General features: G+C 41.1%; 1 long non-coding RNA gene across 1 annotated transcript in view; it reads right to left on the bottom strand.

Annotated features, from left to right (window-relative positions):
* LOC112819832 (uncharacterized) overlaps positions 1 to 10,596 on the bottom strand; it is a 25,952-nt gene extending 15,356 nt beyond the window's left edge. The window contains exons 1-2 of the long non-coding RNA XR_003206984.2: positions 10,354 to 10,596; positions 8,309 to 8,434 (exon numbers count right to left, since the gene is read on the bottom strand). This is a non-coding gene — a long non-coding RNA (uncharacterized lncRNA). The remainder of the gene's footprint in view (positions 1 to 8,308; positions 8,435 to 10,353) is intronic.
* Between the last annotated feature and the right edge of the window lie 1,675 nt (positions 10,597 to 12,271).

The following is a 12,271-nucleotide window of genomic DNA, read 5'->3' as shown; positions in this document are numbered from 1 at the left end:
CAAAGGACAGGGTAAAGGCAGCACTGCAAAAATGCACAGGTTCTTAATCTTCCACTTGGAAAGGATAGGTCACTCACTGCCATACATGGCTTTGGCCAAAGCAAGTCCTATGAACAAACCTAACTTCAAAGGCTCAGAGAACGATAATAGTTTGCAAGTGGGTCAGTGACTATCAGTAAACAGTCATACAGTCTATTGTACACACTCAACCAGAGTTACAGTACATCTATTCTTACATGGAAATCCCTAGTAATGGAGGCAATTTCTTTCCATTCTAGCCAGATGCCGTTCAGAAAAACATCGCAATCCTGAGATTCAGAGTTTCAAGTCATTGTCTCAACTTCACTCTGTATGTTTGGTTAACAGCTAATGGAGTCACATTTTGGAGATACATAAAGGTCATCAGCTCATTAAATGAATGTGTTTCAGACCACAGGAAAACGTGTGACATGGTTACCAAGGTTCTTCACTTGTCACCCAGGGAAACCAAGAGCCAATGTCAGGCTGGAAGAATCAGTTCCCATCATGATTGTGCAACAGTAATTATCCAATTGTTTCCCATCCTTCCTCCCTAATGTTATGGGTGTCAGAAAACGTGTGGTTCCTTTTTCACACAAATTCTACATGGCTCAGAAAGCTATCTGGGGGCAGATGGGAAGGATGAAGCTGGAATAGGAGTAGTGAAAAAAATATAAGGTCAGGAATCATGCCCTTTCCAGTATCATGTGGTCAGGCAGGCAATTTAGTCAGTTGCCAATCAAGTGTGGGTTGTATACCCACAGTTTATCCATCCCTATCAGTGAAACTGTGATATAATAAATATATATTTTGATCTCTGTCCCCAGTTTCTAGCACAAAGCTTCTAAAACCCTTGGAAATTCTTGAATAAGAAGGGTGAAAAATTTTATCCTCACCCCCCGAACTCCAGGGGGACAATCACCAATGGTCAATAATTTAATCAATCATGTCTATGAAATGAAGCCTCAATAAAAACCTAACCAAAGCGGTTTAGAGAGATTCTGGGTTGGTGAACACATAGAGGTTGTGGGAAGGATGGAAGCCCCACACTCCTTCTCGCGTACGTTGCTCTGGGGCGCCTGGGTGGCTCAGTTGGTTAAGCGACTGCCTTCGGCTCAGGTCATGATCCTGGAGTCCTGGGATCGAGTCCCGCATTGGGCTCCCTGCTCGGCGGGGAGTCTGCTTCTCCCTCTGACCCTTTTCCCTCTCATGCTCTCTCTCTCTCTCTCTCTCTGAAATAAACAAATAAATCTTTAAAAAAAAATACGTTGCCCTGTGCATCTCTTCCACCTAGCTGTCCCTGAGTTGCATCCTTTTATAATAAACTGATAATCTAAGTAAATAAATTGTTTTCATGAGTCTATGACCTGTTCTTGCAAATTATCACACCTGAGGCGGGGAGTTACAGGAATCTCTAATTACAGCTGGTCAGTCAGAAGCACAGGTGACAACCTGGACTTGTGATTGACATCTAAGGTTGAGCAAGGGACAGTCTTGTGGGACTGAGCTCTTAAACTGTGAGATCTGCGCTAACTCCAAGTTATTAGTGTCATAAGTGAATCGTGGGACATTTAACTGGTGTCCAGAGAATTGAAAAATTGGTTGGTGTGGGAAAAAAACCCATATATTTGGTGTCATAAGTGTTGAAACTAGAGGAGAAAGAGAGGAATTTTTTCTTTTACCATTTTTCTATTCCTGGTCACATGCGTAGATTAGACTCGTTATTGTTCACCTAGACTATTACAGCAGCTTCCTACTTTCCTTTTACCTCCAATCTGTCCCTTTCTGCTCCACCTTCCAGGCAGCAGTGGGAGTTATCTTACAAAAGCCCAGTTCTGACAGTGACAGTTACCATCTTCTTTCAGCAGCTTAAAGCTAACTTACTCTTCGGTCTTTATTGTTCAATCCACCCTTTCAGGTTTAATGAAGTATGCAATAAACAATGATGAAATTTCTCACCTGCAGACATGCCCTTATTTTGAAAGATAAAGGCATATCTACTCCTCTAAGATTCTGTGTCTGTCTTACCCAAGTGGTCTTTGAAAGACTCATGGTAGCAGTTAGGCCTTCTAATAGAAATGGAAGACAAAAATATCTTTGGCCAATTTTTGATCAACAGTTATATATGCTGCATTTACAAACAAATGTAGATCACTTAAAAATTACAGCAAAATATTCAACCATGTCAGGGTGAGGTCAAAGAAAGAGAAAGGAGATGATTATATTAAGTGAAAATCACAGCAAAATGGTGAACTATATTAATGCCCAAACATAAATGTATCTTTAAAAACAACACTTCAGTTTAGACTTGTGTAGCCAATAAATGTCAATTCTATTTGGGCTTTATTTTAATTCAATTTTGCAATCCAACCCAATTGGCTTGCCTTGGGTAAGGAACAGTTTGTAATAATGAAAAGAATGGTGTCTTTATTGGTTTAAAAAAAGAGAGGGAGAGAGAAGACCAGAAAAAGAACTCAGAACAGTGTATTTTTGCTTGAGTCATACTCTGGGTTTTCTCCTCTGACCTAATCCCTGTTTCAGAGCTTGCTCCCCAATCCCATCTCTTTGATAAATAATTCTACATTCTCAATTTTGTCTTTGTTCTACTTTCTGCTCATAATTAAACCTCAATTCTTTGATAGCCTTTTCTAATAGAATTTGCATATTTCCTAATTTGCCCAGTACCTTACGTGGGAAGCAGGTCCATGTTCCAAACAAATATTTTCTACCCTCTGCAAACCCTGGACCTGCTGAGCCTCATGTTTAATACCCAGCTTTACCACTCTCTATCCCTCTCATGGCTGTTGTCATTTGCCCACCTTCTGTGCACTGAGGTTTCTTCCAGACACTGTCCATCATCCTCAATCCTCTTACTTTCTCTAACCCATTAACTCTTATGAGATGACCTTCACTCCTTAGGGAAAATAAGCCACCATATTGGAACTACATAACCTCAACTTCCCACCACCAAATCCCTAAACCATCCCTTTCTCCTCCCTCCTATTTCAGTGTGGTGATTATCTCTTACCATCAAAAGCCATCCCTCCATCTAGGCTTAGATTCTTCTCTAGATTCTTCTTCTCAGAAATCATGCACAGTAGAGTTAATCCCTCTCCCTCTGTCTCTCTCACCCTCCCTCTTCTTCTCCACAACTTCTCCTCTTTCCTATAGCATTGAGCTATGTGCTCTCTCTATAAACTCAAACAATCAATTAAAAAAAATCCTCCCTAACTCCATAACCTTCCCATCCATCATCTTATTTCCTTCCTTTCACTGTTAATTTTTTTAGTTGGCTTTATTTCCCCCAACCCCCCACTATTCATTCTAAATCTGGCTCTTGGGCCCACTGTCCCACTTGACATTTCTGCTCTTGCCAAGGTCATCATTGTCCTCCAGGATACTACATCTTGCCAATACAATGCAATAATCCTTTTTTCCTAAAACCCTGTCTGCCCATCATCTCTTTTACAACTTTCTTCCTATCTCATTTGTTGGCAATTCCCTCTCATGAACCATTGAATGCTGGGGTCTTAAAGGGAGGACTATGTCTGAAGTCCTCGCCCCGCTCACTTTACCCTCTCTTCACATCATCCCCTCCTATGGCTTTGTAGTATACACCACTGGTAGTCTGTAGCTCCCCTCACCCACCTGTACCAGTCTGTGGGCCTTTCCCCTGGTTTAGGTCTGCTTTTACTTTCAATGACCTCTGGGACTTTCTTTGGGGCTTTGGAGCTGGTCTTAACACATTTCTGGGATGACTCCTAGAACCTTGGGGGGAAAATGTGGTTCACATTAAATGAGGTGGAGATGTCCGAACAATGTCCACAGAGTTCTGAGGAAATGATCTCAGGGCCCAGAGATGTGGGCATCCTACAATGGTTCTGTTGTAGAATACCAGAGAATCCATCCAATAATGGAGGAGAGAAAAACGCAGACCTGGTTGTTGGTAGACCAGCTTGGTATGTTGGTACTAACTAAAAATCGGGGGTGCCTGGGTGGCTCAGTCGTTAAGTGTCTGCCTTCAGCTCAGGTCATGATCCCAGAGTCCTGGGATCAAGCCCCGCATTGGGCTCCCTACTCCGCGGGAACCCTGCTTCTCCCTCTCCCCCTCCCCTTGCTTGTGTTCCCTCTCTCTCTGTGTCTCTCTCTGTCAAATAAATAAAATCTTTAAAAACAAAAAAACAAAACAAAACAAAAACCTAAAAATCGATTGCTGCTTGTCTCACACATATTGTATAACCCAGACATTGTTGTCCTGAAAGAGAATGGAAGAGCCCCTTGAAGGAACTTCTAAGGTGCCAGCTTGGAGATGATACACTATGAGGTTGGGGTGTTGGTTCCTGAGGTAGCATATACTTTATGCCAATGCTCATTATGTGAGCATTCTCTGACGGGTAGAATATATGAATCTGGAAGCCAAGGAGTGCAATTAGAAAGAATTCAGTCATCTCATTCCCAGGGACCCACTGGTCACTTGGGAAATTTGTGGTTCTGGAAAACCAAACCAAAGCACGCTTTAATTAACATCTCTATGGTGACCCACATCGGACCTCTAACTTTCTTATGAGCTCCAAAGTTGAATATATAACCACCTATCTGATTTTTAAGTTAGATACCTCACAGGCATCTGAAACCTCATGGGTCCAAAATTGCACTTCCCAGCTCCCCTGTCCTGTAGTGTAGCACTATAAGTGAGAAGTACTGCCATCAACTCAGGAACCCCAGCCTGAAATCTGGAGTCGTCTTTTAACTCGGTTTTTTATCCACCAGATCAAATCAACTAGCACATATTTTTTTTTTCAATTCTATCTTCTAAATATCACTCCTGTTCTCCAAGAGGAAGAACACTTATTATTAGCACTTCTCTCCCATCCCACTGATACCATCCAAGTTCAAACTTTGTCATTTCTCAGTGAGACCACTGCAACACCCTACATGGCAGCAGCCTCCAAAATCATCCCCGATGATCCTCACTTTCTGGTATTCACACCATTACATAATCCTTTCTCTTTTCACTTCTAATAAAAATAGAATACATAGGACAATGATGGGAGGTCCCTTCTGAAATGGTTACAAAGGACTCTGTCTTTCATCTTGCTCTTCATCTCTCACTCTCTCCTTTGCTCTGAAGGAAGCCAGCTGCCATGTTGTCAGCTGCCCTATGGAGAGATCCAAAAGACAAGGAACTGAGGGAAGCCACCAGCAAGGAACTGAAATCATCAGTCCAGTAGTCCATGAGGAAATGAAGCCTACTAACAGCCACATGAGTGACCATGGGTGTGTCAACTCCCACAATTGAGCTTCAGATGTGACAGCAGCCCTGGCTGACACCTTGAGATCTGCCTTGTGAGGCCTTGAGCCAGGGGCACCCAAATAAGCTGGGCATGGACTCCTGACCTACACGAACTATGAGACAGTAAGTGTTTGTTGGAAGCTAAGTCTTGGAGAAATTTGTGATGCAGTAATAGATTCTGCATCCAGCCTCCCAGCTGGTCTCCACTTGTGCATTCCTTACCTCTTCCAATCAATCTTTTCACAGAAGCCAAAGTTTTATTTTAAAAGTAAAAATGTAATTGTGTCAGGCTAACCCATCCCCCCACCCCCTCCCCTCCAGAACCCTCAGTTTGTTTCTCAGAGTCCACAGTCTCTCATGGTATTAAAGAGGGCACGTACTGCATGGAGCACTGGGTGTTATAAACAAACAATGAATCATGGAACGTTACATCAAAAACTAATGATGTAATGTATGGTGATTAACATAATAAAAATATATATATATATATATAATTGTGTCATTTTCCTATTTAAACCCTTAACTTGCATCCTATCGCTATTGGAATTAAGCCCAAATCCTTACCCTGGCCTTTGAAGCCCCCATAATCTGGCCCCCGCCTGCTTTTTTGGGCTCATATCACATTTTTATTCCCCTTACTCACCCTGAACCAACCCCACAGACCTTTGTCTAAGGTTTTTTGTTTTTTTTTTTGGTTGTTTGTTTTTAGTGCACCACATTCCTTCCTACCTCACATACACTGTTCCCTCTGCCTGGACTGTGCATCCCCTTACTCTTGCTCTGCTCATTGCTATCCTTCTCTTAGATCTTCACCAGATGCGATCTCCCTCAGTAGGCTTCACTGATTCCATTCCAGACTAAGTTGAGCCCCCTGCTACATATTCTCCTTACATATCACACCAACATGACAAGGGACATTTGTTGCTGTTCTGTCAGACTATCTCGCCAAACTATAAACTCCCTGAGGGCAGAGAAGATAACTCTCTTGTTCAGATCTTTAACCCCAGTGTTAGCACAGTGTCTGGCACGTGATAAGAACTTTGTAAATAGTTCCTGAAGAAAAGGAATAAATGATAAAATGAATGATAAAAATACAGTAAAGAAATAGGTAAAAGCGATTAAGAAGTACAAACTTCTAGTTACAAGATAAATAAGTCACAGAGATGAGAAGTAGAAAATAGGGAATCTAGTCCATAAGTATATAATGGTGATATATGGTAATAATGTTTAGTGACAGACGGTGACTACACTTAACATGGTGAGCAATGAGTAATATATAGAATGGTTGAATCATTATATTGCACACCTGAAACTAATAACACTGTATGTTAATTATACATCAATTAACAGAAATATCACACTCATGGCAAAAAAATCTTATTGTTTGGTATGTGTTCCTTATAAAAAGTAATTCTATGTTAAAACATCTTATCTCAAAACAATATGGAGGTTCCACAAAAAGTTGAAAATAGAGCTACCCTATGACTGAGCAGTTGCACTACTGGGTATTTACCCCAAAGATACAAACGTAGTGACCCGAAAGGGCATGTACATCCCAATATTTATAGCAGCAATGTCCACAATAGCCAAACTATGGAAAGAGCCTAGATGTCCATCAACATATGAATGGATAAAGAAGATGTGGTATATATTTACAATGGAATATTATGCAGCCATCAAAAAATGAAATCTTGCCATTTGCAATGACATGGATGGAACTAGAGGGTATTATGCTAAGTGAAATAAGTCAATCAGAGAAAGATAAGTATCATATGATCTCACTGATATGAAGAATTTGAGAAACAAGACAGAGGATTATAGGGGAAGGGAGGAAAAAATGAAACAAGATGAAACCAGAGAGGGAGACAAACCATAAGAGACTCTTAATCTCAGGAAACAAACCGAGGGTTGTTGGAATGGTGGGGGTGGGAGGGACGGGGTGGCTGGTGATAGACACTGGGGAGGGTATCTACTATGGTAAGCGCTGTGAATTGTGTAAGACTGATGAATCACAGACCTGTAGCCCTGAAACAAATAATACATTATATGTTAATAAAAAATTTAAAAATAAAAACATCTTTTCTCAAACTGTTACTTAAAAGGTAGAGAGTTACGAATGGCAAATGAAAGGTTGGATCAAAGAAACAGCAATATCATGGAACCCAATGCTAAGTCAGAAGCCCTATTAAATAAGCCCAGAATCAATATATAATCTCACTGGCCCAGGGCCCCTTTTCCGGGAAAACTGGCATCAATAAATAAGTACAGCTCAGGAATAAATGAATACTTATTAAGCAAGCATAGATTAAGGTTTCTTTGGGTTAAGAACCTCTTTGGGGGAGAGGAAAATTTATGTCCATCAGTAATTCATTGAAGTTTGCTAACACCATAGAGACCACTGAGGCTGGGAAGACTCACTGTTAGATATCATTTCCACAGCTATAGCAAATTGATTGCATCTACAAGAGACGTGTCAACATTCGCCACTGGAAAAGAAACCGATGTGCAAAATACAAATTGAGTTTCATTTCCCTATTCACCCTCATACACATAAACACATCAAGCCTACTGAAGAGCCACAGAACTCAAGAAAGGCAAGGTGTCGACAGAATCATCTGTGTTGAAATGCTGACCCCTTGTGTCTAGAAGACATTAAATCCTGTGATTCTGTGCTTAAACACTCCATCCGGTTTTTTAGCTTTGTATAATAACGAAGGAACCAAGACAAACAAATTTCAAATATAATTCAGCCTGGGAAATCCCGCTTGGCAGAGAAAACATACACTGGCTGTCCTCCAGTCACGTCAGCCTATCTGTTGTCCGCAGAGAGGTAAAGCTAGGTACTAGTCACTCATTCCCTTTCACCCAGGAAGGATACAGTCATCAGAGGCAAATTAATCTAGCATATCCCCACAAAACCAAAACAAGTGAGGACATAAAGGAAAAGTAGAATATGAGGCATTTCTCAGTAAGTCACAGTCCAGTTAGAATACTTACCCTGCCCACTACCTGTTTTTTGCTCATTCAAATCCGAATTCTTTTCGTGACATACGGGCCACTGCTTGCTTTCACGGGTAATACACGATTTACTTCTCACACTCTTTGATTGATACCTTATTTAGCCTTGGAGGAGTGAGGAGATTAATATTAAAAAAATAAGTAACTACCTGTTCGTGAGAAAACAATTCATCATGGGGAAAAATGTTCAAACGTTTCATTTGCTTATCCAGTCATCAAAACAGTTACGTACTGACTATATGCCAGGCTCTACAAGAATATCCCTTATTCCTTCCTCATCCCAACACGCGCTGCCCTCCTGTGTAACTGCCTCCCATCAGGAACCGTTGGTGTAAATCCTCCTCATTAGAACTCGTGGTACTGTTCTTTAATATTGTCCCTTGCCCCATCTCCCAATACTCCTAGAATGTGGGTCTGCCTTAAAGTTATCCCCCTGACCACGCTGGGCTATTTGTTCCATCAAGGCCACAAAGGTAAATGTAAAATCATAGATGAGTAGGAGTTTTAGCCCAAGGCTTTTTAGCACGGATGTATTGAGCATTGGTTTATCTAGGTGCTCAGATGAATGTTTGATCATACCTAAAGCAACATCATTTGTACATCACACTACTGTTTTCTGAACCACTAAGAAAAAAATAATGCTGATTAAACTACTGCAATGCCTAAAATGATAGTCCTGTGGCTTTGAAATTTATTTTGTATATTCACAGAGATTTAGGAATTTCTTCTGCTTTCAACTGACTGCTTAACAAGTTATATTTCATGTGTATCTCAGTAACAAGATGAAACTCGGCTTCATCTACTTAGGGGCAGCTTCCTCATGTAGATGCTATAAAGCATGCAATTGTTGCTTTAAAAGGAAATGTGGAAAAGAAAAAAAAAAGCCTCTTAAGTATTAACACCATAATTTTGAAACTAAAGGATATTTTAACTTCCTCCTCTCCAAAAATGAAGAAAGGAATTTATTTCAGAATACAAGCCAGAACTTTAAACCGGAAACATATAGCTTCATTTTAAAAAATGAATAAGTTGTCCTATTTCTCATTTTTCCATGGACAGTTAAATAATTTATTTTGGGGACACCTGGGTGGCTCAGATGGTTAAGCATCTGCCTTCGGCTCAGGTCATGATCCGCGGGTCCTGGGATTGAGTCCCACATCGGGCTCCTGGCTCAGCAGGAGCCTGCTTCTCCCTCTCCCTCTGCCTCTCTCCCTGCTCATGCTCTCTCTATCTCTGTGTCTCAGATGAATAAATAAAATCTTTAAAAAAATAAATAAATAAAAATAAAATTCTAAAAATAAATAAATTATTTATTTTGGCCAGGTGCCAGTACTGTGAGGGTCATTTGGAAAACTGCAATCTAGAGCTGGGGTCTTCACGGTTTTTTGCTCATGCATCCCTAACAGAATTTTTAAAATCTATACATGCCGTATTTTTAAGGTGAGATTAATGTTTTTCGCCATCACAGCATTTATGTAACTATAAACTATGTATGGGTGTATTGTAAATGTTGCTATTTAAAAATAAAACTTTTATCATAGCTTGTTTTAAAAATACGGAATTGCAATCATTCTAGGGAGAAAATATTTGCTTCAATACCAAACGTAAGCCCCATTGCCCTACTCCCACGCCTTCCTTCATCCACAATTACTTTTTGTTTCAATGCTAAGCACAATATTATAATTTTGAAGATATTTTAGATGACACTGAAGTCCATTCGTGCAGTACCAAAAACGCACCTCACTCACGCAGCAACAATAACTTGAATCACCAGAACCAGGTTCCGGCGCGCTCGGAACGTGACTAACAATGACCATGGAACGTATGCCAGTTGCAGCGATGTGAAATTCCTCTGAATTGAGGAAATGTGGTTGGGTGACTTCAGTGAGAGGGAGACGCGTGGGTAGTACGAGCAAAGAGCTGGTCTCTGCCTACTTGAGAGTGAATTCAACTCTTATTTATGAGACCCACTGACTTTCCGTTTTAGAATGAGGATCTGGCCCTTAAAGAGTCTCTCCACATACCTCAGATATGGGCCTGTTTAAAAGGAGGGAGGCAGGGGACGCCAGGAAGCGACAGGTCTCGGGACAATGGTTCTCCCCGTGTGATTTCCAGACTAGCAGCGCCAGCCTCTTCTGGGCTTGAAACGTACATTCTCAGCCGCAACCCAGGCCTGTTGAATTTGGGGCGGGGTCCAGCACGCGGTGTTTTAATAAGCCTTCCAGGTGATTTCCATGCAAGCTAAAGTCTGAGAACCACTGCCTCTGGGAAACTCCAAACCGATGATAGAAAGGAAGATTAAGGCATTCTCTGTATTTCCGTTTTGTTAGTCCATTTGTTTATAAAGTTTTATTTAAATACCCAGTCTCTTCTCAGGTGTCCTCAGAAGAAATAGGAAGGGAAGGGGCACCTGGGTGGCTCAGTTGTTAAGCGTCTGCCTTCGGCTCAGGTCATGATCTCAGGGTCCTGGGATCGCGCCCCGCATCCGTGTCCTGCTCCCCCGGAAGCCTGCTTCCCCCTCTCCCACTCCCCCTGCTTGTGTTCCCTCTCTTGCTGTGTCTCTCTCTGTCAAATAAATAAATAGATAATCTTAAAAAAAAAAAAAGAAAGAAGGAGGGAAGCCTGTGTTCATGCTTGAAGCAGAATGTCCCGGAGGGCTCCCCTGAGGCATGGGGTTGGGGGACAGCAGCAGCAGTCTGAGAATGCCCAAGAGGAAGAAGAATCTGGGAGAAAAAGAGCCCTGGGTCCAACTTGGCTTCACTTGGAGAGTCATACATTATCACTCCCAACTGTTAAACTTAGGAGATGTGAGGTGGTTTTCCTGAGGCACCTGTTGCCTTTTTTCTAAGGCAAAGGTAATGTGGAGTTCGGAGGTTTTAGTCTCACTATATCATATTGTGAGAAAGTTCTTCTGCTTTTCAATTTCCCTATGCTCCTCAGTATGTCTAGAAAAGGTCTCCATTTGGTGTCTTCAATACATCTTTAACACTTTACCAAAAAAGGAGAGAGAGAGAGAAAATGAAAACAAGAGAGAGAAAGCCTGAGGCTCAGAGCCTTGGCAAGCTCCAGCTTTTAGCTAGAATTCAATAATGCTTTCCTGTTTTCACCATTAATTCTTTTTGTGGTTATTACCTCTTGTGGCAGGGGATACTGGTTTCTCATCTGAAGTCATCATCTAAAAGTTTCATTTAAAGAAAGTTTATTTCAGTGAAAGGTGGTCCATTAAAAAAAATTAAGAAAATTATAGTAGAGATGGTTTGAGGATATAGGGTGTAAAAAGGAACCACTATATTAAGGACGGCTGTGGGTTGTTACTCTGGCACTTAAACTAATGAGACTTCAGATTCAGCTCCTCTCTTCAAAGAGACGATTGCTGTTCCTAATTGAGCCTTCTGGTTGGCTTTCAGTGAACCACAGACATACACCTTCTGCCCTACTCAGTCGGTTTTAACAGTTGATTTAAAACGACAAAAACAAAACAGGGGGAATATCAAACAATAGGAAACTGTGACCAAGATTTTAGGACACTATTTTTAAGATAAAAACTTGAATTAAGTTTATGGTAAACTTCTCTAATGATAAGAGGACAAGTAAAAAGACACAACTCTTTCCATTACTAGTAGCAATTAAAATGCAAATATTTCCCACTGAGAATCACGATTATTTACATGCTGTGCACAAATTATCCTTCTGTATATAGTCTTGTAAGTATTTGAGTTGAAAATACGGCTTTATTAATCCTACAGTCAGGATTTCTCTAGTGCACTATTTCTGGTTTTGTCTTGTTTTTTCATCTTTTAAATAGATTTTATTTGTTTATTTTGGGGGGAGTACACACACAAGTGCGTTGAGTTGGGGGAGGGGCAGAGGGGGAGGGAGAATGAGGAGGAAAAGAATTTCAAGCAGACGCCCCGCTGAGCACAGAGCAGACAGGGGGCTCGA

The sequence above is a fragment of the Callorhinus ursinus genome, unplaced genomic scaffold, assembly GCF_003265705.2.
Source record: "Callorhinus ursinus isolate GAN/ISIS: 27379988/994484 unplaced genomic scaffold, GSC_fseal_2.0 scaffold3, whole genome shotgun sequence".
NCBI lineage: Eukaryota > Metazoa > Chordata > Mammalia > Carnivora > Otariidae > Callorhinus > Callorhinus ursinus.
The sequence above is the reverse complement of the archived record's forward strand: the minus strand, read 5'-3'. Positions and strand labels throughout refer to the sequence as shown.